This window comes from Eschrichtius robustus, chromosome 1 (assembly GCF_028021215.1).
Source record: "Eschrichtius robustus isolate mEscRob2 chromosome 1, mEscRob2.pri, whole genome shotgun sequence".
Classification (NCBI taxonomy): Eukaryota; Metazoa; Chordata; class Mammalia; order Artiodactyla; family Eschrichtiidae; genus Eschrichtius; species Eschrichtius robustus.
Window position 1 is genome coordinate 87,075,398 of NC_090824.1, and position 26,343 is coordinate 87,101,740.

Consider the following 26,343-nt stretch of genomic DNA (forward strand, 5'->3'; position numbering starts at 1 on the left):
GTGTCCAACAAATGTAAGAACAGTGGTTTCCAGCCAAGTGCACAGCTAAGATTGTCGCCAAGAATAGATCCCCCATGGAGTCTAATTACAAAAGTACATAAACGAAGACTAACATTCTGGCTGTGGCAGAGAGAAAATCTTCCTGACTTCAAAGAGGTTCAAAGGCTCACACAAAGAAAACTAAGTGCTCTGTTGTGCTATCTGGGTAGAGAGACCACCCCAAGGGGTTAGCATGCTGCCCTTGGAAAGGTGGCTGGGCCCCCACCATTGAGGGCTTTGAAACCTGGCACCTGAGACCCTCAGAGCCTTCTCCCCTGGGACTTCTCAGTCACCACAATACAACTAGATAACCAGCCGGTTATCACTTACTCTCTAGGACATTCTCCCACTACTCATCCATACACACTCACTGGACTTGCCTTGTAGCAGAAGCATTAGTGGTGCTTTATTGAAATAGACATGAAAAACAGTGATGTCTCATCTCTTAACTGGACTAGGGAAAATACCATCTTCTTCCCTTCCCTCCAGACCCAACCCTTCCAATTCACCTCAGTGCTGCTGCCAGCAGCATATAAAGTGCAAATCTGACCATTTGACCCATCTCATTAAAAACTGAGGTTAGAGCACCCCTGGCAGCCAACTGAAGTCCAAACTCTTTCTCAAAGCATTCAAGGGACTTCGCAACCTGGTGCCGATCTACCTTTCCAGCAATATCCTCAATAGTTTCTCTCCATACACTGGATGCTCTGGCCTCCCCAGACAGCTCGCTGTCTTCTTAAAATGTTGCACGTTTTCATCACATATTATTTTCCTTTCACTATTCAATTTATCTGGAATCTATCCCCACCTCACCATGTCCACCTGACAAACTTTCAGTGATTCTTGGAGAAACAGTTCAAATGTCATTCACACTTCTGATGCTTTCCCCAATTATCCCAGGCCAAATTAACCAGTCCTTCTGTGCCCCTTTATGTTGCACTCATACTAGTTTTTCAAGCCAACATGTGGCAAAGCCAAGACTCAAACCAGGTCTTCTGACTCTAAATCCTAAGGTCTTTCTGCCATTCCATACTGCTGATGGAATCATGTTTTAATTCTGAATCCCTAGTGGCTGGCCAGAGGTGGATACTCAGTAAATGTACACTGAATGAATTGAATGAATGACAACCTGTAGGTACCTTCTAGTACTGGTCCCACTCTCCATTCTCCAAACTAGAATGTACAAAGGAAACTTAGCTTCTCAGATGCATCCAACTCATGAGGTACAATGTGTCATGTAATCATGCCCCAACTTAGTGGTACCACAACTATATATCATGTAATCATATAGGTCCTCCAATGAAGCTCATGGTGCTTGTTTAGCCAAGGAGAAGGGAGAGAAGAAAAAGAGAGCAATGTGTAATGTTTAGGGAGAAGCCTGGCCCAAAGAAGCATTTCCCTTTCAGCTCCCTAATACACCTCTTTATATAGCCTCCAAGCAGTTGGACCTTCCAGGGGCCAGTGGCCAATTCTGAGCTGAAAGTATCACATGCTGTTTGGGAGAAAGAAGCCAGGGTGTCCATGGTTATATAAACACAGAGACAGATAGGACAAGCAGGCCCTAAGGAGAGATGCCAAGCCCAAGAAAGTCAAAGGACATTGGGCTGTGATTCTACTCTCTGCCAAAGGGGAAAAACAGTAGAAAATTAAAAGAAAATGATAATAAACTTCTTGATTTTGCCTTTTCACAAAATACTCTCTTCAAGAAGCAGCAAATAAAATCATCCTAACTAACTGGGTGCTCAGTAGAATGCTGAGATACCAGCCCTCAAAGGAAGAATGAATAAGCAATTCAAAATGAGCTTTCCTGCCCTCGGCTGAGAGTCTGAAATCATCTACTTTGCCAGTGTATTCTGTCTGCCAACCTATCTGCAAAGAAAGACACCATTTAAAACTTCACATCCACCCAAAATGACTGTCATGCGAAACCTACACTCACAGCCTACACTCACAGGCTCCCCTCAAAGCCTGGTGAGTAAGAAGGAAAGAGAAAAAAACAAAGGAAATATTCTGGCAGGTCTTCTGGACTTTAGGAATTCCATAAGCGAAGACTGCCAACATCTGCTTGACAGAATGTATAGAGAGTTAATAAAGCAAGTGTTTGCAGAAATTGTAGTGTAATTTGAGTGGAGGTATGATCATGATCTATTGGAGATGTGATATGATGGGCTCTTCTCACACATGCACATTTGGAATGGCCACATCTAGGGACCATGAATTAGAAGGCTGGTTTGTTTAATGCAATATTGTTACTCCATGATGGAAGAAAGATGCCAGCCAACGAGGACACAAAATGGTGTATCCTGAGGAGTAGGGTTGGAGCTGGTTTTCAAAGACCCTATTACTGCTTTGATTATAATCTAGGATAGGACTGAGTTTCTTTAGGGCACACCCAACACCTAGCACACTGTAAATCCTTAACAAGTTTGCTGTTGAGTTTGTTCCTTTTTGTTGTTTAAGAAAAAGAATGACGGTGTTTAACTTGTTCTTTTATACCCCCAAACACACTACACATCAGAGGTATGCTAACATCTTGCTTATTCTTTTTCACTTAACAAGAAAAAGTGGCATGCAGAGGAGAGGTCAAAAGGATCCTCAAAGCTGTTAAAAGGAAAATTGTGTCCCCTGTCTAATCTCATCACATCCTCAGTGAGGACTTCAGACATTGGCCCTGCTGAGTTTCTCAGATTGCCATGGATTAATAGAGCATAGGCAGGAATTGCATTCTTTTAGCAAATAGTTATTGAGCACTCCCACTCTAAGCTTGTCATGGTACTCCGTGTTGGGGAATCAAAGATGAATAGGAAATGCACCCAACTCTGAAGGGAGTCATTAGGTGAATTTCATCCAGTTTGACCAGCTACTGCCCCGATTCTGACCCCTAGGATCTCTGCCTTCTGCGCATCTCTCTCCACCCTTACATGTCTTGATCTGTCACCACCACATTGATGCTCCCTGGATCTATAAATTTGACCCTGACTTCCAGCTGCTCTTAGCTTGTCTAAACCTAACCACTTTAGATGGATGTCCTACCACTGTTTCATGCATGAACTGATCCAGGCACCTTTCTTTCCCAAATTGTACACCCATCCAAACTGGTTCCTCTTTCTAAACGTCCCCTTCCCTTCGATACTAACCTCATTCCTTTAGTCTCCCAGACTTCCCACTTCTTTTTCAGCCCAGTATTTCTATCACTAGATCCTAGCATCTGCCCTTTAGGATGGCTTTTAGGTGTATTTTGGCTTTCATCGCCTAGATCTGTGTCTCACTAGCTCACAAATAAAGCAACTGGCCTCTCTGATCTTTCCAACTCACTTTTGCATAAACTTGCAATGTATTTTTTCTAAAGCATCCATCATTATTTTCCTGTTCATGAAACTCAGTGGCTGTCTTTTGCCTGTCCTGTTAAACATCATACAGTCTTTCAAAACTTTCTCTAGCTTGACCTTTCCCTAGCTACGCTGTGTTATTTTCAACCACTCCCCTGGTCCCCATCCTCTATTCTAATCAAGTTAATTCCCGTCTTGGTGCCTTTGTTCATATTGGCCTGCATCTCACCAAATCACAGCCACTGTCCATATGGACATGATTGATTTAATCAAGTTTTCACCAAGTACCCACGGTGTAATACACACTATGCTGGCCATTAAGAAACAGCAGAGAACGTGATGGGTACGTGTCTTGTCTTCATGAATCTTGTATCTACTGTTGCAACAATGTGTTAACCTCCTGAGAAGAAGTTTGATCCTTTTCTCATACGTCATACCTTTAAAAACCCTGGTAGAGAAAATATTTTAAAGTATTTTTAAATGAAAGTTTTATAAATTTAATGTGTATTTTCCTTATCTGACTGAAAATAGATTTCCAAAAACAGGTTTCATATAAATGAGAGAATGTAAAACTTCTCTATAGTCTCATCAGCCCCCACTCATGAAGCCCTGTAAATCTATTTCAAAGATTCGTCCATTACAGAATTTTCCTTCTTTAAATATCTATGGTCCTTAGTGTTAGGAAGTCCAGTCCTTAGCTATGCTTTTTTGCTTTGTGTGTGATAGATTTCGCTCTCTGGACACATACTCCAAACAGGGACACACAGCTTTACCTTGTGTTTCTTTCGTAACCCCCATGACAAGTAAGCAATGAGTAAGCTTCACAAGCATACGAGAGTGATTGACACAGCATCCAGATTCAAATATCCACATTTAAAAACACATCTATATAATTTAAAACTTGAATGATCCAAAAACTCATTACAGCGAGCTTACTCAACAGCCATCCACGTTTTCAACTGGAAGAAAATCTGACTCTTTTGAGATGGGCCTCCTTTTCAAGCCTGTCTAACCCAGTCATGAGGACAGGCAAAAAGGAAAGGGCAGAAAATAAATGGTAACTAATATGTGAACAAGAGAATAGAGAGTCGTTTCTCTCTGCCTCTAAATAATATTTTTATTTTTTGGGCCTCAAAAGAACTTGTCACCAGACATCACGTGGGTTTTTGGAGCCAAAACTGCTAGAAGTTTTTGACATGACTCTTAGTTTCTGACACAACCGTTTTTAGTGAAATAACATTGTCTTAGATTCTGCAACATTTCCCAGAACCGTGGTAAATCTGAGATCAGACAGACAGAAGGGAATTTTATTTTGATTTAAACGTTTGCTCAATGAGAGAGTGAACTGACAGCCATACTCTATATGTGAAAGTTCCTCCCCACCCCCAAAAGCTGGAGTAATTCAAAAGTAGTCAGCTCATGCTATGTTCTTCCTTGGGACAACAGTCTACCTGGACTGGAAAATTGGGGCCAAGATAGACAAACCGGCTTGATTTTTAATTTCTAACCTGGTCTCTAAGAACTGGAGAGCTTCCTGATCCACTCTAAATGAAAGAGAACATGATGAAAAGCAGTCTCACCTAGACTATTGTCTTTATGTCTCTGATCCTTTCTCATAACTTCCAAGTACATCCTGGAAGGGCCCTTTAAGCCCCCAAAGCTAAAGTCAACATGGAGTGAAAACTTTGGAAACTCTAACTACACAAAATCATGTTGCTATTCAAAACTTTCTCATATTTTTTTATTACTTGCTGCTAGTTAGTTATTTGCATACCTCTAGTTCCACAACTCTAAAGAGTACTTGTCTACAACTGAATAAGCCATAGTGCAAACTGGTTTCAAACTTCTCTCCAGTGGTCCAAAATTATAACCGTGAAGTTTTTCAACAAACGTTATCTTAACCTAGAAATACATTCCCAATATCATGATAGTCAAATAATAAAATTAGCATTATTTTGCCCTTCCCCAACCATACCTGGAGTGTTATTTTTAAATACATCCATGGGTTGCCTGTAATGATATCTCTGATAACCTGGCTCAGAACTCTATAGCCGAGCCTATAAGTGATCCCTTAGAAATACTGAATTGGGAAATTGAAACACTGAATCAGTGGACCCTGGGCAAGGGTCTGAGGGTGTGGTGACTCGGAGTCAAGGGGCCATTATGGACCATGGACAAGCTGAAGTCATGGGAAGCCTGGCCAGTGTAAAAAGGAAAATGGACTTGATGCACAGAGCAAATCAAGGACATCATAAATGAAAGACCACAGAGCCTTCATTCCATGAGGCTTGGCTATACTTCACTGCCTACTCCTGATTCCCAAACATATGTTCTGTGTCCTTATAATAAATCCACCTTTCCATGGATTAAAATGAGTGGGTTTCTTTTTTTTTTTTTTTTAATATTTTATTTATTTATAGCGTCGGGTCTTAGTTGCAGCACACAGGATCTTTCCTTGCGGTGCACAGGCTTTTCTCTAGCTGTGGTGAGCAGGCTTAGTTGTCCTGCGGCATGGGGGATCCTAGTTCTCCAACAAGGGATCGAACTCACGTCTCCTGCATTGGAAGGTGGATTCTTAATCACTGGACCACCAGGGAAGTCCCAGGTCTCTCTTTCTTAAAGCCAAAGATATGAAACTCAAAATCACTGGTGATGCTGTAAAAGAGACTTTTACACTCTTGTAATAATGGAGGAAATCGGTTTCCTCAACCTGTATGGTGATAAAAATCACTTGACAAGTTAAAAATACATATTACCAGGCACCTTCCCTGCAGACTCTGACTCCAAAGTTCCGACTCAGACCCAAGAATATGTAGATGATACTTGTGACCAGGCAAGTTTGAGTCACACCAGATTAGGTGAATTGTGAGATTCTTTCCATCACAAGGTCAACAAATATGAACTAAGCACTCCTCTATACACACTAGAAGTTCAACTGCACAGATGAGGAATCAAAGACATAGTCCTTGTCCTTAAGGAAAATACGCTTTCTAGAACAAACTAGACCAGGTCAGTCAATGGAGGAAGGCTTTAGACAGGAACAAAGACAAACTGTGTGTGTGTGTGTGTGTGTGTGTGTGCATTCATATGTGCGTGCACTTGGATCTAATATTAGAGATTAGAACAAATTCCCTCAAGAAATATTTGCACTATGTCTGCATTATATAATTAAATCCATATCACTTGGTAAATACATAGATTTATTCTATGTATTTGTATTTAGTCTATGTAATGTCCAGCTCAGAGCTGAACATTACATACTTACACGTTGCAGGAAGGAGCATGATTTACTTGAAGAAGACCAAGAAGAAAACAGTGAAAATATGGTCAGGGAAAGGATTTGAAAGTCAAGATTCTAAAAGATGGTGCAGACCTTCATTCATTCATTCATCAGAATTCTACAAAGCGGCTGTGAAAGTACTAAATCCAAATTCCAGAGACAGTGTGATGCAAATCCGCAAGAAATGCCGTGTGGAGATTTGGAAGAATAGACCTAAGCTTCAGATAATTTGAGCCTTTCCTTTGCTCAGCTTCTAGTTTTAATAGGAGCTACAAACTTTTCCATGACTTTTTTAGAGAGATATCTCTCTTCTGAACGTAATCTAAACTCCTACTTAGAAGATAGGCCTTCAACTCCCGGAGGCCCTGAGATAAGCAGTGTTCCAACATGGTTAGGAGCTTAATACTTGAATCAAATGCTTTTAGATGGACTAAAAGCTTACTAGTTGTGTGACCTTGTTGGGCAAGGTCTGCTTTCTCTGAGAGTCTGTTTTCTAATCTATAAAATGAGATTAAAACCACATACCTCTTAGAAGTACTGGGAGAATTAACTCAGATAATATAAGGACAGCACTTACAGTATCTGACACATAGTCAAACCTCAATAAATGTAGCTAGATGCATATTTAGGCGATTATGCCAGAAAGGCCCATGGTGATCAATCAAATCAACCCTCTTACTGTGCAGATGAAGAAACTGAGGCAGCTAGGACAGTAATCTGCCAATTACATATTGACAGAATTTGGGGAAAAATCCAGTCAGAGGCCACTAAATCCAGTCCAGTCCACTAAAAATCGAGTTAGTGTTCTAAGAAAACCATTCAATTGTATTTGTTTGATAACACTGTAACAGCAACAGGAATTGAATCAGAATTACATTAAGATAGTCCCTGGAAATTGATTAGAGCTTGTCATATTTTTGCAGCATACATTTTTTAAGGATATTCTCAGCTTTGTGTGTTAGGGACAGCAAACTGCAGTTAGGTCCTCTTTGAAAACCTTTGCTTTTTGTAAATGAAATCTGCTTTAAAATATATATATATATATATATATATATATATACATATATATATATATATATCATTTTAACACAAGGTGACAAGGGTAGAGAATGACTTGCTATGACAGTGACAATTACTTGACCAGATGTAGTTAGAGAAGAACTCACTGGAAAAGTGATAGTGGGGCTGAGATCTGCATGATGTGAAGGAGGCAGCTGTGCAAACTCATGGGCTGATGGAACAGCAAGTGCAAAGGCCCTGAGGTCAGAAGAGTGTGATGTATTTCAACAACTGGGATTCTGATCCAACGAGGCTGTAACACACTAGAAAATGGAAGAAAGAAGCTGGAGGATGGGGTCCAACTATCACCAGAATGTATGAAAAGGGCTTGACACAGTGTCTATACATATAAGTGTTTACTAAATGAGAGACAAATATGCTTTTGAAATTCACAGCCATTGTTCGTAAATCATCAGATACAGCTCCCAGCAGACAAGAGACCCTTAATAAATGGCGATGGTTATTATATAATAAAAATAATCAATGTAAAATTCTTATAGTGCTTGGCACATAGTAAGCATTCAAAACCATTCTTTATATATATCATTATTAATATCATTATATAAAATATTGATATAGTAAATGTCAGATAGATATTGTATTAAATGAATGAGCAAACATGCAACACAGTGACCAGTGGCCTGAACAGTGGAAACCTGGTTACTAAGTCTGCCTGTTCCTAACAATTACTGAGCGTTTCTACAATGGCAAAGGGGTTTTTTTGGAGAAATAACAGCTACTCTTTCTTAAGGATCTAGGAGTAGTAGCGGCAGAATATAGACAGAAAGCTGTGTGACTAAAGTTTGTGCTCTTTGCCTCATGCTAAGTGGCTAAATGCAACATTCCTTTTTATGATGCCATAAAGTTATCCACACATTATGTTTTATTATTGGGAAACATAGCTGGAAAAGCCTGAGACTTGAACCCCATTCTTCAAGACAAACCTCAGGTAAGCTCAGACAAAGAAAGACCCCAGGGAAGGGAAATAACGCTGGTTGAAACCCACAACGTGCCACCCTGTGACCTCTATCTCCTCGCTAATTGCCCACAAGAACTTTCAAAGACAGGGATGATTATCACCACTCTTCTGCTTGGGGAAGCCAACACCCAAAGACATGAAGTAATTCACCTGAAATCATGCAATCTTTAGGTGAGAAGGCAGGGCTTTGAGGCGACGCCTCTTGTCTGCTCTGCGTCCATGCCTGAAAGCCAATCATGGAACCAATGGAGAGGTTCCTAACACAGCAGCCTCCTGCCCGTGGGCGAGAGGATTCTTACCCAGGAGCCTGGCTGCCAGGGCCCCGACAGTGAAAGGGAAGTATCTGCGCCTCCTGCTGGGCTCGAAAGACAAACCCAGCACATTTTCCAATTGCACTTTACATGGCGAAAGTATTTTAATGACTTCAGCCCTACAGTAGTTCAAGGCTCCCCTTTCCTCTCCAGAAACACAGACACTGAGCTTCCAAATGTCTCCCTGGAGAGAAAATAAACCTCTTGCTCTTGTTTCTTCCAGAAGAGAAGAAAAAAAAAAATCAATCTCTTTCATCAAAAGATTAGATTTAACCCATATCCTTTCCCTTTCCAGGTTTCCTTTTGGTTAGTTTACCTCCTAAGCAAAATCCAGGAAACATGCCCCTCCAACCCCGCAAAGTACCATCAATGAACCCCCAATCCTACCCCTCCTCCAAACAGGGTCTTTGCAGCCCCATCAGCGGGCCCTGCTCTGGTGCAGGTGGGCCAGGGATCTCTCACCTGATAGAAGAGACAAACCAGAAGCTCTGAGAATTTCACTTGAGCCGGAAGAAAAGAGAGGTGCGGTGACACAAGGATGAAGAGCAGAAGGAGACACGAGGACCCCAAGATCACAGCCTGAGGTTCTTACTCAAGCATCCCTCGCAGAGGTTCAAACGTCCATTTGGCTGGAGGTAGGGCCACCAGAGAGACCCCGAAGTCTCGCTCAGACCCATTAGGAGTGGGAAAGGCAAAGGAAGACGCATAGAGCCAGGCATGGCCCCCTCGTATCTGCGCTCAGAAGGTTTTGCTTTCACTCAGGCTCTTGCACAGCGTTATAAACACCACCTGCAACTCTTCTCCTCCAAGGTTTCTCAGAGGCCCTTGGCATTGTCTGGGGACAAATGTCATGCCAATTTTACAAGTAAGGAAGCCGAGGGTAAGACAGTAACAGGCTCAGGACTTCGTGGGGATTTTCTCAGAAAGTTAGAAAAAGAGCTTACGTTGAACCAGCTCATTTGCTGTGGAGTCAGGAATTCGGATTGGAATTTGGGCGTTAGTTTACTCACCTGTGAGATAGGACTTGTGAGAACACCTGCCTCAGAAAGACATTGTTAGGATTCAATGAGGTGATCTAGTAAGAGGGTGTAGCAGTCAGGGTCCCATCAGGAGACAGAAACCCCACAGTCATATGAACAGAGAAGGTGTAATATCAAGAATCATTAACTATCTACAGGGGATTAGCTACGAAAAGAGGATAAAAGGGAACTCTAAAGAACACCCCAGGTGTGAATGAGAGGACCTAAGGGGGTTCTGAGACTCAATCGCAGTGTGTGGGGAGGGGTTTCCTCCACACTAACAAGCAGTTAATTCTCGGGCACCAGCTGGGTGTCCTCCAATTCAGCTCAATTCTGACACTGTCTACCCGGGGATATGATCAGATTCCAGAGGTTAATGTTCAGTCCTACAAGACTGTCCCCGTCCCCCATCACTTCAGAGCCCAATCACAAGTCCAGGTTGTCACCTGTGCTTCTGATCTACGGGCTATGAATCAGAGGTTCCCACCAGCCTCCCCTTGGGTTCAATTAATTTGCTTGAGCGGCTCACAGAACTCAGAGAAACATTTTACTAACTAGATGACCAGTTTTTCATAAAAGGATATAGTTCAGGAGCAGCCAGATGGAAGAGACACACAGGGCAAGGTGTGGGGAAAGGTCGTGGAGCCTCTATGCCCTCTCCAGGCTCCCCACTCTCCCCACATCTCCATGTGTTCACCAACCCAGAAGCTTTCCAAACCCTGTCTCTTCGGGTTTTTATGGAGACTTCATTACACAGGCACGATTGATTAAACCATTGGCCTTTGGCCATCAATTCAATTTCCAGTCCCTCTCCCCTCCCAAGAAATCAGGGGGTGGGACTGAAATTTCCAACCCTCAAGCCAATGTTGGTTCCCCTGGCAACCAACCTCCATCCTTAGATGCTTTCCAAAAGTCATCTCATTAACATAAACCCAGTTGTCAAAAGGGGCTTAATAACAACACACCCATTTCACCTTTATGGCTCTGAAGCAACTTCAGGAACTGAGGAAAAGAAACCAAATATTATGAAAAAAAGATGCTCCCATCGCTCTTATCGCTTAGGAAATTCCAAGGGTTTTGGGAGCTGTGAGCTAGGAACCGTGGGCAAAGACCAAATATATATGAGAAATATATATTTGGTCATTTGAATCCCAAAATAACACACCAGAACCAGAGAAGAAAGCCAGTGCTCTCTGGCAGCTGGAAATGCAGAAATGTTCCAATATCACAAGCAGGCCCACGAAGAATGGATTTGGAGCTGAGTGGTAATAAATTGATAATTGGCCCAGAGGCCTAGCTATCACCATCATCACCACTCCCATTGCCATCATTCCATCATCACTTCTCCCATGGAATCATTTTCCAGAGTAAGTGAAAGTGGAGACGGAAGGATGCGAGCAAGGATGGGCGTCCCACCTCAACTCCGTGAGTCGGGCTCATTGGCAAAGCTTCGAGACAGGAGCAGATTGTTTGGAAAATGGCACCAAGGGCTACTGGAAGCCTGGAACTTTCTGCTCTAGACACCAGGAGCTGTGAGTCTCTATCTCCCTGCTAAGCTCACCCACACTCAGGGAAAGCTTCCCTAACAATTAGAGTCACCAATTGCCCTTCCACAGGATTCACCCAACCCCAGAGCATGTAAGCAACACAGAGACCCAGAAGAGTACTGGCAGAAAAGAAATCTACTCTCTGATGCCCACCTTCCCACCAGAGGGTCCCTTGTAGTCTTTGTAAACAACACAAGAAGACAGCCCTACACCATCAATCCTGAACACAAAGTAATAGGACACTGACCCACCTCGAAACTAGGAGATTTGAATTACTCGTAAAGGAAAACGTTCACAATTGTATGAAGATCATATTCGGTTTGATCACATCTTGGAACAGCTGCAAAGACTTCTGTTTAAAATAAGATGCATTCTGATGGCTTCAACATCATCCAGCTTGTAACCCCTCAAGGTATTTTCTGCTCCCAGCCCCTACACGGAGGTGACGTCATGTGCCATAGCTTGGATAAAACTGAAGGCAATTGCGGAGAGCAGCCCCTGAGAGTCTCATATTTTCCTTCCCAGTGTGTGCCAAGGACAGGCCTGGGAGGCCGCAGCCCTGGGGGCCCCAAGTGCGAAGCCATTTTAGGCCACACAGGAGACAGCAACCATCGTTCGATAAACAATCCCAGGACCAAAATAACTGGGAAATGATGACATTCTGAAACAAAGCGACAGAACTTGTGTCCAGGAATTTCCCTTTGGGAAAGAAAACGAGGGGCCTCTTATTTGGCTGTATGATTGGCAGGGAAGGAAGAGTACATTTCAGCGCAGTACGTATAGCTGTGCTCCAGGCTGGGCTGGGCTGCTGTTTTCCATCTACATTTTTGAGGTGCTTCCAATTTCTTCCAAAAGGACATTTCTCAAATATCCTGCATGCAAACTCCCTTGCCACTCAGGACATGCTTTCCTCTCTCAAGGAGCTGCCACCAGCAAGCTGCCAAGGCCTGTGGTACCCCGCCAACGTGGGAGAGCTCAGCTGAAAGCTTCGTTGGAGTTTTTCAGAATCACAAGGCTTTAGAGCAAGGTGGGCTGGGTTCATGTTACAACGAACACATCTAATCCAACCAGCTTATCTTCCCACCCAGGGCTCGGTGTGGTGACGGGACTTGTCTGAAAACGCACGGTGAGTTAACAGTGAGATGTGGATCTGGCATGCCCTTCTCCCTCACCTCAGGCCCAGCTTTCTTCCCACCTCACACTGCAGATACCTAACAAAACACTCAGAGATTAGTGCCTGGATAATCTTGTGTTTTGCCTGTCTGCTCTGCATCCAACCAGTTGTAAGAAATTACTTCAGTTGGATAGGGCACTGGAAGGGTAGTGTTAGGGCTATGGCCAGGGTTAGGGCAAGGGCTAGGGTTTGAATTAGGATGAGGGTTAGGAGAGTAGTCCAGGAAAATAAATTAACACCTTTCCCCTATGCATCTCAATTGCGATTTTCACCTGGCCTGTCCTGCAACCATTACTCCTTGCATATGAATAATACGAACAAAACTAGCAGATTGGAACATAAGTTGACAAGCTCTAAAGGAAGAGCTTATATCTTAGTCACTGCAGAGTGACTAAGCCAGTGTGCATCTGTTATCTATGGCTGTGTCACAAACCACTCCAAAATGCTTAAAATAACAACCAGTTGATTGCATGCACCTGCACGTGGGTCAGGAGTGTGGGCAGGTGCAGCGTAACCGTGCCCCACGCGATGTAGGCTGCGGCAGCTCAGCTGGGGCTGGAGGATCTAAGACAGTCTCACTCACTTGTCAGGAGCCTTGGTACTGGCTCTTAGCTGGACACCATGCGGCCTCTCTCTCCAGCAGGATAGCCTGGACTTCTTTATGTGGCATCTGGCTCCGAGAGGAAAAGTGGAAGCTGTAAGGCCTATTAAAGGCCTGGGCTTGGAAGCCCCAGAACATCACTTCCTTCATATTCTATTGGTCAAATCAAATCCCAAGGCCAGCTGGTTTCAATGGGGGGTGGGTAGAGGGCAGTGGGGAGAGAGTTTCCACTTCCTAATGGAAGAGCAGCAAAGTGGTGTTGCAAAGAGTATGGACCTAGGGAGGTGGAGTCCCGTGGGGACCAGTTTGTACAGTTTTCTCCATGGTGCTCGTCACGGGGAACGACAGTCTGGAGTAATGGAGAGGGAAGGGGACCTGAGAGCTGGTGCTGAGCTGTGAGTCTACTCTCTGCCTCTTGCTATGAGCGTGGCCTCAGGCAAGTCACCTCCAGAGCTTCCTATATTAAGGGACTTTCCTCCCCTCTAGTATAGGGATACAGTGGCTTGGTTGGAAAGGACAAATGAGATAAATAAAATAAAAACACATCAAGACTGTGGGGTATGATGCAATTCTAACCATTCTGAATCCAGATACTAATGCTGTGTGATTTTATTGATGCCTTTCTTCCTCTTAAACAGCATTCGAAGTGAACAGTGGGCAGCTGCCAGGGGGGTGCATTTTAAGAGTCCTGAGAAAAGCTGTCTCATCTAACAGGCTGAGGCTTCAAGCCCAGCTCAGCCGCTTTCTAACAAGGAATCATTTGCCTTCTCTGACTTTGAGTGCTTCATCAATAAAATTACAGTTTTGTGAGATTATGGGCTGTTTTTCTTGATTTTTGTGAGGATTATCATAAAATACCCAGCACAAGCAGCACTACGATTCTTTTCCTCACCATTATTATTCGAACACTTAGATTGTGACCAAAAATAAAATCTGCAACTCATAACTTGAGCAGTCAAAATTTCTAGAAAAATAGCAGTTTAGTCTGTGCCTGAGCAGCTTTTTAGACTTAGCTTTTTTTTTTTTTTTTGAAACAAAACCAAAACTAAAACTTGTTTTTTAAGTTGGAGTCATCTCTTCTTTAAAAGACAAAACCCGGGCTTCCCTGGTGGCGCAGTTGTTGAGAATCTGCCTGCCAATGCAGGGGACACGGGTTCGAGCCCTGGTCTGGGAGGATCCCACATGCCGCGGAGCAACTAAGCCCGTGAGCCACAGCTACTGAGCCTGCGCGTCTGGAGTCTGTGCTCCGCAACAAGAGAGGCTGCAATAGTGAGAGGCCCGCGCACCGCGATGAAGAGTGGCCCCCGCTTGCCGCAACTAGAGAAAGCCCTCGCACAGAAACGAAGACCCAACACAGCCAAAAATAAATAAATAAATAGATTTTTAAAAAGACAAAACCCTATTACTTACATCGGTTTCTGCGCCTGGAAACCCTAGCTGTGGGGAGAAATCCCATCCCAAGTGTGAGAGCAGTGGGGGTCTCCCTTCTCCGCAGGCTGCAGGGTGGCCTCGCCTGGACCTGTCTTCTCTGGGCTTGTGGGCTGGGCAGGGGCCCAGACCCCATATTTGACATCACTCATTCTATCCCAAGAACTGGTCTTTCTGGCCTCCATCCTCCTGCCAGTGCCCCACACCACTCGTACATGCCAGGGCATCACAGCTGGCTACTTAAGCCCAGGTCTCTGGCAATGCCCTCTGACAACTCACTCAGGAAAGATGCAGCTGGGGGGTCCTTGACCTGGGTGTAGCTGCTTTGTTGTGCTTTGCTGCAATTTTCTGGAGCTTGGATGGGCTAAAGCACTCTTCTCAGTTCACACCGTGTGCAAATCCCCACTCCTCCTCCAGCCAAGTTCTCCTTTGCCTCTGCCTGGACCTGGGCTCGTGACCAGCACTGAAGTCAGCTGGACCTGGCTGCTCCCACAAATTGATAAGGATGGCCCTGAGGGCCAGGGTCCTGGGAAAGGGAGTGAGGTCGAGGGGAATGACTAATGAAATAGGGTAGATCAGGACAAGCTTGGCTTCCTCTGGCCAAGAAGAACCTCATCCTGATTGGAGCTGAAGGGATGGGCTCCTGAATAAAACTTGTACCAGATGTAGGTGGTTTCTACCTGATCTCTACATCCCAGGGTATTTTAGAGCAGTTAGTGGTAATGGAGCCACATGGGGGTAGACAGGGGTGCTGGCCTGCCTGGGCAGGGGTTGGTAGAAAGGACCAAGGACATTTAAGAATTAGACTCTAATTCTGGTTCTGACACTTATTGACCATGTAACTTTAAACAGGTCGATTCCTCTCAGTTTACTTTTCTGTAAAACAAGCATTTGACAGATCAGAAGTTTTTAATCAAGTGCACGTGGACCAATAATGTGGGTCCATGAGCCGCCTGAAATGGGGTTCCAAACTCCTACTGATTATCATTCTCAGTGTACATAAAGGCAGTCCAAATGGTCTAACTGAACTCAATTTATAATTATTTGGGACCTTTTCCCATCCCATTCAAAAGCACTTCTGAGAGTTTCCTAATCTGGGTGGAGCCTTCCCCATTTACAAACTTTCTTCCTATATTGTTCAGCCAGCTTGAGCTGCTCTTGCCAGCATCCAAGCTGCAAGAGAAGATTGTAGGGTATCATCACGGAAAGAAACCTCAGGTCAGTATTCAGTTACTGTAGGAATTGCAGAGAATTCCAATAAAATTACACAGTATGAGAAGAATCTGGTTCATGTCGTCACAAATATATGGTTCTTGCTGAGATAAGCTGTGGCCGTAGCATTCCTATTTGGGAAAACAAATGTTCCTTGCAGACAGTTTAGCCCATTCCTTCCTCAGAGAACGTCTACACTAAATAACCACCCACAAGAAGGTGATACAAATAAGATAGTGACATCACTCGCTTAATCCACTGCAGGACCCTCCTAAACCAAAGCCAGTTAGCACTTGCTTAAGGCAAGCAATATTTTTCAAGAAAAAGTGAGTCATGCTGATGTAACAGGATAGAATGAAGGCAGTCAGCCGTTTGGGTCATGTGGTGTCACTAGATGGCAGGGGGTAGGGAGTGGGGGAGATAGCCCCAGAGGCTGCCCGGCAAAAAATCCACACTAGGATCGAGAGGCAAACAGGGTACGTACCCCGAACTGACCCATTAGGCTTCTTTCAGAAGTTACTGGCAATGAGCTGAGAGACTAAATTTATTGATTTTCCTCCTTCGTCAAAGGTCTTGCTTTTGGTGGCGAAACCAAAAGCCAAGCAAGCACAGAGCTTGTCGCCACTCTGGACCGGAGCAGCTCATGCCCCCTCAGGAGAAACAGGCTTGGGATGCCCTGCCTGTGGGTTCATTCATTCATTCCCCAAACATGCCCTGATTGCCCACTACCTGCCAGGACAGTCCAGGCAGGGGGGGTTACAGAGACAGGGAACTCAGAGCCCAGGGACCCGAAGAGAGGACTGACCCCTCGGTAGGCCTGGAATAAATGCAGATCATCTCCTGAAAAGTCAATGAAGAAGCTGAAAAGTAGCCACTCGTTTTTGTGAAATGGAAGTTTTAAAAATAAAGAAATAAAAGGCTGGCCCTGGGTCTGCCTGGCAATCATCAACCCCGATCACCAGCTGGCAAGAATGAAGAAAAGCAAGCTAGTTTTGCTTTTTTTTTTTTTATTGCCAACATGAAACACAAGTAGGAAAACCATTTACCACAAAAGCACTCAAAAATCCTGCGTTCAAAAAACAAAGGGTCTGTGATGAACTAGGCCACAGCTCCCTGGAAAGTTGATGGTACAAAAGAACAAAATGTTTCTGGTGTGTTCTCACCCTAGAGCAACCGACCTGGTGCAGTAGAAGAGTGAGTGAGGGCTCAGAGGAAGTGGGCAGAGAACTTCAGATCCTAAATAGCTAATATGCACTAGGGGCTGATTATGTGCCCGGTACTGTTCTAAGTAGTCTATATATATTAATTCATTTAACCCTCACAACCACCCTATAAAATGGGTTCTGTTACTAGCCTCATTTTTCAGGATAGGAAACAGGCACAGAAAGGTTAGGTAACATGCCCAAGGTCACACAGTCAGTCAGAGGAAGACCTTGAATTGAACTGAGCCTGTGCAGTGGGCCCTGGGAGCCTAGCTCTCCCCGAAGCTCCAAGGGTGGTGGGGCGGGGTGGAGATGGGGTTGTCTGTGCTTCCTGGCAGCATAACCGAGCGATAAAACCAGAGGTTTGGACCGGAAACCCTGAGCTTGAATCCTGATTCTGCCATTCAGTGGTGTATGATTTTTGGTAAGTTACTTAACTTCTCAGGTCACAGGGCCCTCATTTGTCAGCAGACACTAGAGATCTTTTTTAAGTCTGTTGTGAGGATGTGAGGATGACGTGAGATAAAAATAAAACCCACACAGAATTCCACACTTAATTAAGGGAGAGCAGTTCCACCTGACTATGGTGTACGTTCCATACCCATGAGTTTCAATCAAGTTCATCTAAGAAGTTGCAGGTTGTCAAGGGACACATCAAACCAGTAAAGAGTCACACATTAGCGGGTCTGATTCATCCACACTCTGGTAAAAGCAAGGCAGTTTTTTCATTTTTCCAGAGCATCTGTTGCTTTATTTTGAAATACTAGAAAGTGCAGTCATTCATTTTAAGCAAGGAAACTAGCAACCTGTGTGACTACAATTGTAGAGCAATTTGAGGAACTGTGAACTGTGTAAGATGCCCAAGAGCTTTTATTAGGAACACAAGTCTCATTCAAGTCCAGACAATAGATAAACACCATGGCGGGAGATAAGGGTTCACGCTAGGCTGGTAGTGTATACGTATACGTGCACACAGCAGAAAAAGTTATTACTTAGCATTTTCACAAAACTTTAGAACTGGGAACAACTGTGTAGAACTACATAGAAGCCCTAAATATCACTGAATCCAACTACCCACTTCATGCTTGAAATGGTTAAATGAAATGAGAGCTGAGGATCCTTTCACCTTAATATTCTACGATTCATTTAATAAAGCATATTCTTTTCTTACAGACATTTTCAGCACTCAATCATCCACCCTGCTCTCTGCTTAATATTCAGTTAATATCCAACCAGTGAATTTTGAGACTTCCCAAACAGACTAGGGATACTTCACTTGGGTTCTACACAGTTCAGAGTATTAAGACTCTGAAATAATATGCAAAATCAGTGTGTGCCTTTCGCTGGAGAGCAGGCACACAATTTCCACTAGCTCCTCAAGGCATCTGTCGAGAGACCAGGAAACACATATTCTAAGAATCATGTTATATATAGGTGCAATGGACAAAATATACTGGTGTAGGTCCCCTTTTTTGGAATCAGCATACAATGCCTATGTGGAAAATAAAATCAGCTCCGAGAGATTTACAGATAATAAACTTCACTAACCTGGCACAGAAAAATCTGGAGTTCACTGCTGAGTTGGTGGCTTGAACACAGACAGGCTGCATGCACGCACCAACATGAAAAAGCAGTGTTCTCCTGGACAGTTCTTGGGTTTCGTGTTTCTAACATGAGTATTAGTAGTTAACGCTTTATGATTGCCTCTTCCGTCTAGTCATAGCACATTATTTCATGCCTAACTACAGACATATGAAATATCAGAAGTGCAGTAATAAAAAGTACAACAGATTTGGTGTCAGACAGACCTGGGAGCAAATTCAAATTTGTAATCCCTTACCTAGATGCCTTGGACAAGTCATTTAACCTCTCTGAGCTTCAGCTTTCTCGCCTGTAAAGTACAGGTATTAATGCCAACCACATAGGGTTGCTGTGACGACCAATGAACTTATGTACAGAACATACCCCAAACTTTGCCAAGGATGTAGTACGCACTCAACAAACGCTGAAATGAAGCTAGAAAAGAAATGTTCTTATCTTACAGAAAACCACTGAGAGCAGATTAAGACTTACGAAGGTTATCCAGCAACAACTACCAGGATCTCTTGAAGTCTGAGGGGAAGGATTTCAACAGATATCATAGTCTGGTGGATGACACAGATACCCATTCATTCAGGAAATATTTGTCAAGCACCACTACATGCCAGGGATACCGTGATGAGTAGGCAAACACTAGTCTAATAACCATATAAATAAATGTAAGACTGGAACTGTGATAAGCGCTCAAAGGAAAGGTGACTGACGCCTGGAGGTTTTATAATAGTGAGGAGTCACAGAGGCATGGAGGAAGGGATTCTCCACCTGAGATCTGAGGGCTGAGTGAGTGGGCACCCATTAGGAGAGGATGAAGGGAGAGAATTCCAGGCTGATGATTCTGGTGGTGAAGGAGATTGCGATTACTGGAGGTTTTGAGGGAAGTACTGAAGCAAGGGATAGAATATTCCAAACATAATGCAGAATAATCAAAGGAGGTCTTCTGAAACTAGTTTTATAACCCTTTTTTTAAACCTTCACCCTCTCTGAGAATACAAATAGGTCAGGGGTGGTTGGAGATGAGGTGGGGGATTTTGGAGAGAGCTGTGGTACGCGGTGAGCCCTGCCCCACTCCACGGGGAGAAGCGTGGGGGTGGGGGTCCCTCCCCTCAAACCTAAGAAAGGGAGCTTCCTAGGGCCAACTTGGAAAGCTTCATGTGCGTCCCCATAATGTTCAGGGAGTAGCGAGGACTGAGGTCTGACCTAGCTGAATGGTCAGCAAATGCTTAATTGCTGCTACAGAGGGTTCAGCCTGTCCTCATGGGAAGATCCCGCGAGGTGGAGCCCGGACCAGCGTAAGGCTCAGGGACTGGACCACCTGACGCCAGGAGGAAGGCGAAGGCGCCAGCTGAGCCCCGCTGAGTACAAGCCTCATTAGCCTCTCAGCACTTGCCGAGAGAACCAGAAAAAAGTCAGAAAAGATAGCATTTCACCAATACTATCTAAAGCTGTTTTGTAGAGTCCCAGCTATCTGAATATTCACGAGGTTCAAATTGCAGCGCAGCAGACAGTCACCCACAGGCAATGAGATGGGACCATGATGATATATAGCTAGAGATACTAGAGATATTTTAAGGTTTGGGGTGGGGTTTAGGGATAATATTATTGTGGTTTCTGGTTTGCTGTTAAAACAGCTATCAGGGAAGGGATCTTATTTATCAACACTGTTCACTTCTACACAGCAACAAAGTCAAAGGAGACAAGGGAGACTACACTACAGGGAAGATTCACAGGTTACCCTTGCTTTTGCAAAACATCCTATTTGAAGTTGCATGCCATTTCTGTCCCTGGGAAAGATATCTACATCTCAAGAACAGCTAATACAGATGTCTTTAATACTATGATGATGATATAGTATTAATTTAGCATTTACCATGTGCCAAGTATTGTTAAGATTGGTGTGTGGCTCCTTAAATATGGTTTTTGTTAGGGAAAGAAGGATGGCCCTTCTGTCTCCTGCCTTTTTACCCAGTGCTATTTTTGTTTTACGCCACACTTGTGACATTTTGGTGCTCTCAGGAGTCCTGCCTTCAAAGACAAACTCTCCTGGCTCCTCTTCAGAGCTGGCCATTCTCCCATAGAGCTCACCCCCGAGGCTGTGACCAAGAGTTCCCTGAGTCCACAGAGCAGACCCACCTTTGCAGCTGCTCCGGTCAGGGTGGTCAGTTAGCTACTGCACTGTGTTTCGGTGCAGATTTTAGTACATTTGCTTATAATTTGTGAGCAGAAATTTCCTCTGAACTACCCCTCATTAACTACCCCTCCATACACACACACACACACACACACACACACACACACACACACACACACACACATACACAACTACACACTATCAACCCTCCTCTTTCTTCTACCTGCCCAGGAATATAATCCAATGCCCCATCATTCTGCTCAGAGCACAGACTTGCTCTAATGGTGAGGAGGCCGCCTTCCACCCTCTGTTTCCTGTTTCACAGACCTTTCTCCCTTTATCCAGTCCTCAAGTGTATTGGGTTCCTGGAACTCCATCTTTGTCCCCATCTTTTTCCCACCTACACATTTTCCTCCCTTTCCATGGTTTTGCTCACATCTCTTTGCTCACACCACCCAGACACATGGCTCCGGACAAGATCTCTCTCCTGAGTGCCAGGTTCTTCATCTTTGGCTACTTCATCTCCAGTGGTTGCCTCAGTTTCTTCACTGGATCATGAGGTCCTCAGAGATGAGAACCATGCCTCCTCCAGCAGCATGTATCCCTCGAGGCTTGTACTGCAGGAAGCATTTCGTGTATTTTTTACTATGGTGTATGAATTAGTGAGTGAATGAATAAATGGATTCAATGAATGTCTATTTAATGAATAACAAATTAAGGTGAGAAGAGAAAAAGACCTTCCAAAGGAATAGCCATGTGTGGCTTTGTCTTCTCACCTAGACAGAACATCCTGGAGAATAGCCCAGGGAATGCTGTATTTTGTAAGCTGAAACAGATGTGTTAGAAAGTGGCATGGTCAAATACGTTAGACAAATACTAGATTTTGAAAATGTCAGCAGGGCTTTTTGATCCTCTAATATGCTAATGTACAGTTCAAATGTCCGAAAGAAGATGCTTTTCAGCCCTTGTTAAATACATTTGAGTATATTTTTATTTTGGTTTGTGTGTTTAATGTAAACCAGTTGTTCTGTAGACTGAGATTCTGTGGATAATCAATTGGGGGAAATGACGCTCTAGAACATCAGATCTCTGACTAGTCCACTACTTATAAGAACATAATTAAAAAAACAAACAACTTCAACCCAGTGGTAGTATTCAAGAACATTGGATTTTTTCTAAGAACAACTTAGCAGATCATGTAGACCACTTGGACCCAAAAGAGACTTTGGGCTTGGCCTGATATGGACCACACCCCAGAGGGTTAGGGAGGAGATGTGGATATACTTCGGGCTCACATGGGTTCTCGGTCACTCAGGCCACCTGTTAACCCACTTGCTACGTTGAACACCACTTTTGTCCTGCCTCCCCAAGTAGAGTGACGTTTCCATCGTGAAGCCCACACACGCTGGCTCTCAACAGCTGCTCCTCTCTGGGGACTTGGTGGGGGAGGGGGTGACCCCTCAAGCTACAGCAGCTGCAGGAAGTGCTGAGTGACATCACCTCATGCTAAGCCAAGAAGCCTCCACAATGTCAGGTCTGAAGCAGTCATCTTGAGACAGAAAACACACAAATAACCCACCTCTTTCCACCCTGGGGAATGAGCTCACAGCTCCAGAGAGCCCAGCTCTATGAGTGTGCCAGGTGATGTCAGGGTTAGTGTCCTGGAAGTTCTGACACACTGCAGGTGCTTCATTCACGGGACACCACTCAGTCTGTACCAGATGGCAGCATGGGAGATGGACGTCCAGCTCCAGACTTTCCCTCACTCTAAGTTATAAGGCGTTCAGGGGACAAACTCACCTGTTTTCTTGGACTGTGTTCTCTGGATGTTGGGCCAACCAGAATGGGAATAGGGTGGAGTTGGAGAAGAGTTTCTCTAGGGATTTCTCTACAAATAAAAATTCCTGGCAATTGCCTCCCACTTCTATGGCCAACTGTTATTCTCTGGGTCATGAAAAATCCTGCGTTGTTGGTCATATAGGGGAATATAGTGAAAGAGTTAAAGGAGAGCTGATTGGCTCTCAGAAAGGTAAGCAGAGTTATAGAGAACAGGAGAGACATCCCTGTAATGAGTTGGACAACCCGACACTTAATGCACTTCCCTATTCCCTACCCTGCTTTTTCCAAAGCCAAGAAACAAAGAGAGTTCGACATCAACCTGTATTTTAGTTCCATGAAAAAAGAGCTTCTCTATTGTTATGCTCAACTACGGTTACACTTGGCCTGACTGTACCCTGCTTTCTCATTATAGATAGGAAATGGGCATGAATAAAACCAGTGTGTTTCTTTAAACCCCTCAAAAGAGGTCCTAGTTTGATTCCCATGTCTCAATTCCCTGTAACGTCCTCGTTTGAATCTTTTGAGAGCTAAGTCTTCTCTATGTCAGGAGGTGTTTGTTTACCTGCCTGACAAGATGAGGTCTCAGGGACCCCACAGGGGTGCCATGGAAAGATGTCCCCTTCAAAGGAAGGAGTCCCTTCAGACCTTGAATACCTACACCTTATCTAATGACTAAAGCTGTTGGAGGGAGCTTGTCAAGAAAAGGAAGGAGACAGAAAGACAGGAAGGGAGAAAAAGAAATGAAGTGGAAAGAGGGAGGGAGGAAGAAAGGAAAGGAGGGAGGAAAAGAAGGAAGAAAGGGGAGGAAGAAAACTGGGGCTGGTCAGAAACCCATTGGATTTTATAAATAAGTCATGGAAATAATGAAACCCGGCTCTTCTGAAAATGAAAGAGAATGAAAAAGGCTTCCCTGCTTTCCCCATGATTTGTGTCCTGGTCCAGCCAGCCTCAAAACTGAGGAGAGCTGGGCAGCAATCCGAGCTACAGCCTGAAGTCCCGAAGGTCTGCATGTCGGGGGATGCACTGCAAGCGTGGCTGCTCTGAGGGCCCCTGGAGGGTCCACCACTGCTGGTCAGGAATGGCCCTCAGGAAGCTGGTTCACGGCAATTGAATGAGCAACCCTCAGAAGAATGGATGGGGGACCCAAGGTCTGAATCCTGATTCCAAAAACAATATGCCAGCAATTTGTCCTCATGTCCTCCAGGAAACCACAGAGGAAAGTGACCTCTTAGTGAAGGTTCCTGCATGTGAGGGACCCAGTCCCTTCATGGCACACAAGTGCCTGTGTCGGGGCAGAGGAAAATGCTTGGACCCAAACAAAAGAGCTACTCTACCTGATGTCAATAGCTGCTCATGGCAGAACTGGGAAGAACCAGGATAAGTATCAGAATACCTCACCGTCAGCCCACACAGGGCCAGCGTTGTCTTCATCTGTCAGTACCCATCTACTAGAATGAAATGTCACTACACATCTACTACAATGGCTTAAATTTAAAAGATTGACCATAATAGTGGAGGGATCAAGATAGCAGAGTAAGAGGATGTGGAGCTCACCTCCCCACCGTGAACACATCAAACATACAACTACAGATGGAAAAATTCTCACTGAAAACTAACTGGAAACTGGCAGAGGGCTCCTATACAGCCAAGGCTATAAGAAAGATACACATGAAATTGGGTAGAAAGGGAAGAAAAGTGATCAGGTCGGAACCAGTGGCCCCTGGGAAGGGATTCAGAGGGAGATTACAGGCGTGGACACCTGCCCTGGGGAGTGAGCAGTTTGAGCCACAGATTGGGTTTCCCAGTCCTGGGGTCTACACAGAGGAGACAAGCCCCTTCAGCTTATTGTAGGGCCACTGGGACAAATAGAAGGGCTGGGAGAGTCCTGGACTCTGCTTGTGAGGAGCACGCGTGCACCCGCTAACCCCCAAGGCAGGGTAGAGAGACATCTGCCCTAGCGGCTGCCAGGTTTCCTGTGAATGTCTCACTGTGCACCCCATCCCAAGCTGAGTGAACTCTCCTTCTCCGGCCCCGCTCACTCCACACTACAGCATGACACTGGATCTAGGGCACCCATGACTAGGTAAAAGACTTGACTATAGGCTGCAGAGATGACCTGGTCCCAGGGGAAAGCCTGGGTGGGGCAGTGGTGACCATTGTTGGCACTTTCTCAGACAGTGCCTCAGAAGCCATCCAGATCTCTGACAGTGGCCACTCCAACATAGCTAATCTCCCAACACATGCTGAGAGTCCATGTGGGCCCCTGCCAGCCCTGAGGACAGTTCCACAACAGGGCAGGGGCAGAGGAGGCAGGGGGCAGTGATCGGCTCTGAGGGACAAAGAGGACTTGCACCAGAGGCTGCGTCTGAGTGGGGCTATGGACACCTACACAGGTAGCTCATCAGACCTCTGTCTGCATGCAGGCCTTATGTGCATCAGCACTTCCTTCCTCTGGGGCAAACATCCCGGTGCAAGGAGAAGGAAAACACACACACTTAAAGGGAACAGAAGCAGTTTGGGCCCAACCCTCAGGGCTTCTGCTCCAGCAACTTGGGATCAGACCACCCCCACCCTAACAGGGCAGTGATAGCCACTGAGCAGAGAGGGAGTCCTACCTCACACGTAGTGCTGGCTCTAGCCCCTCCATATCCAGCCCCACCACCCTACCAAGGCGATAGCTACCAGCCCACACCAAAGGCACTGGACATATGCAGTCTGTATGGGGGCATTCCCACATGAGAACATGCCTTCAAGACGACAACAGATAACTAATTTCACCTAATTTCATAGGGGCAGAGAAAGTTAGGCATAATAAAAAGGCAAAAGAACTACCCCCAACTGAAAGAGCAAGAGAAAACTTCTGAAAAAATAAATAACAAAACAGAAATAAACAATTTACCAGATAAAGAATTCAAAGCACTGGTAATAAAAAATGTTAACTGAATTACGGGAAAGGATTGATGTAAACAGTGAATATTTAAACAAGGAACTAGAAAACACAAGAAGATTAATCAGAAATGAATGATTCAATAGCTGAGATAAACAACACACTAGAAAGAATGAATAGCAGACTAAGTGATACAGAAGAATGTGTAAATGATCTGGAAGATAGAATAATGGAAATCACCCAATCAGAACAGCAAAAAGAAAAACTAATTTAAAAAAATGAAGGCAATTTAAGAGATCGCTAGAATAACATTAAGCATACCAACATTTGCATTACAGGGGTCCCAGATGGAGAAGAGAAAGAGAAGGGGATTGAAAATGTACTTCAGAAAATTATGGTTGAAAAATTCCCAAAACTGAAGAAGGAAATAGATATGCAGGAACAGGAAGTACAGAGGGTCCCAAACAAGATAAACCCAAACAGACCACACCAAGACATACCATAATTAAAATGGCAAAAGTTAAATATAAAGAGAGAATTCTAAAGGCAGCAAGAGAAAAACAAAGAGTCATATAACAGGGAGTCCCCATAAGGCTATCTGCCGATTTCTCTGCAGAAACTTTGCAGGCCAGAAGGGAATGGCATGATATATTCAAAGGGCTGAAAGGAAAAACCCTGCAACCTAGGATATTCTACCCAGCAAGATTATC

General features: G+C 44.4%; 1 protein-coding gene across 12 annotated transcripts in view; it reads right to left on the reverse strand.

The window, feature by feature from the left end:
- The window catches only part of RASGRP1 (RAS guanyl releasing protein 1), a 996,665-nt gene that overhangs the window by 918,175 nt on the left and 52,147 nt on the right, over positions 1–26,343 (reverse strand). The gene's annotated exons all lie outside the window — the stretch shown is intronic.